Below are 2,500 nucleotides of genomic sequence, written 5' to 3' on the forward strand. Positions count from 1 at the left end.
TAAATTAATTACAAATACAAAACAGAAAATGATTGAACATGGGTCAGTCGGTCCTAAGAGATAGGCGAATGCCGTTCTGAAAGGGAGGGGTGATTGCCTCCGTCGCCCCCCGGCCGATCCAAAGAGAGTCGGGTTCAGATCCCCGAATCCGGAGCGGCGGGTGTGCGGCCTGGTGCGCATCCCTCAATTTGTCAATGGAGAATGTCAGAGGGAAGATTAACCATCTTCTTTGCACTCTTTCTAGAGCAGCAATATCCTTTTTGTAACAAGGTGACCAGAACTGAACACAGTATTCTAGGTGAGGTCTTACTAATGCATTGTAAAGTTTTAACATTACTTCCCTTGATTTAAAATCAACACACCTCACAATATATCCGAGCATCTTGTTGGCCTTTTTTATTGCTTCCTCACATTGTCTCGATGAAGACATTTCTGAGTCAACATAAACTCCTAGGTCTTTTTCATAGATCCCTTCTTCAATTTCAGTATCTCCCATATGATATTTATAATGCCCATTTGTATTGCCTGTGTGCAATACGTTACACTTTTCTCTATTAAAATGTAATTTGCCACGTGTCTGCCAAGTTCTGAATGCTGTCTAGATCATTTTGAATGACCTTTGCTGCTACAACAGTGTTTGCCGCCACTCCTATTTTTGTGTCGTCTGCAAATTTAACAAGCTTGCTTACTATACCAGAATCTAAATCATGAATGTAGATTAGGAATAGCAGAGGACCTAATAGTGATCCCTGAGGTACACCCCTGGCTACCTCACTACATTTTGAGGTTTCTCCTCTATTTAGTACTTTCTGTTTTCTACATGTTAACCACTCCCTAATCCATGTGCATGCATTTCCTTGAATCCCTACTGCATTCAGTTTGAGAATTAATGTTGAAAGGGAGGGAAGATCTTCTCCACAGAAGATTCTCCCAGCCTTTCAACTTTTTTCAAAAACAATACAATTAAAAAAGGCATCAGTGTTTAATTTCCAGACGATTTTAAACTCGCAGCACATTTGAAATGACCATTGGAACAGTATTTCTTAAAAAAATGTGTATATATTAAATATTTTTAAATAAACTATTTTATATATTTCTTTTCTCAAACAGTTTCCCAGTTTTTAATCATTTGAAACTGGTACTGTCTTCAACATGACTGTTCCTAATGAATTAGCCATTCTCCTTGCATTATGCTGTTGGACTTTTGAATGACAAATGTTCGTTTTGAAAAGTAAATGTTGAAAAACAGGGAAGATCTTCTCCACAGATTAATTACAAATACAAAACAGAAAATAATTGATTGCATAAGTATTCACCCCCTTGAGTCAATATTTGGTAGAGGCACCTTTGGCAGCAATTACAGCCATGAGTCTATTTGGATAAGTCTCTACCAGCTTTGCACATCTGGACACTGCTATTTTTGCCCATTCTTCTTTGCAAAATTGCTCAAGCTCCGTCAAGTTGGATGGGGACCTTTGGTGAACAGCAATTTTCAACTCTTTCCACATATTCTCAATTGGATTGAGGTCCGGGCTTTGACTGGGCCACTCCAGGACATTGACCTTTTTGTTTTTAAGCCACTCCAGTGTGCCTTTGGCTGTATGTTTGGGGTCATTGTCCTGCTGGAAGATGAATCTTCTCCAAGTCCCAGGTCTCTTGCAGACTTCAGCAGGTTTTCCTTCAGGATTTCTCTGTACTTTGCCGCATCCATTTTGCCCTCTATCTTCACGAGCTTTCCAGGCCCTGACGCAGAGAAGCATCCCCATAGCATGATGCTGCCACCACCATGCTTCACGGTAGGGATGGTGTTCTCAGGATGATGTACGGTGTTAGGCTTGCGCCAAACATAGCGCTTAGCGTTGTGGCCAAAAAGCTCTATTCTGGTCTCATCAGGCCATAGAATCTTCTTCCACTTGGTCTCAGAGTCTCCCACATGCCTTCTGGGAAACTCTAGCCGAGATTTGATGCGAGTTCTTTTCAACAATGGCTTTCTTTTTGCCACTCTCCCATAAAGGCCAGTTTTGTGAAGCACCCGGGCTATTGTTGCCATATGCACAGTGTCTCCCAGCTCAGCCGTGGAACACTGTAACTCCTTTAGAGTTGCCATAGGCCTCTTGGTGGCCTCCCTGACTAGTGCCCTATACGCCCGGATACTCCGTTTTTGAGGACGGCCTGTTCTAGACAGATTCACAGTTGTGCCATATTCTCTCCATTTCTTAATAATGGACTTTACTGTGCTCTGAGAGGATATTCAATGCCTTGGAAATGTTCTTATATCCTACCCCTGATTGGTGCTTTTGAAGAACCTTATTCCGGATTTGCTTTGAATGTTCCTTCACCTTCATGATGTAGTTTTTGTTAGGAAATGTACTAACCAACTGTGGGACCTCCCAGAGACAGGTGTATTTAACCTGAAATCATGTGAAACACCTTAATTGCACACAGGTGGACTCCATTCAACTAATTATGTGACTTCTAAAGACAATTGGTTGCACCAGAG

This window comes from Acipenser ruthenus, unplaced genomic scaffold, assembly GCF_902713425.1.
Source record: "Acipenser ruthenus unplaced genomic scaffold, fAciRut3.2 maternal haplotype, whole genome shotgun sequence".
NCBI lineage: Eukaryota > Metazoa > Chordata > Actinopteri > Acipenseriformes > Acipenseridae > Acipenser > Acipenser ruthenus.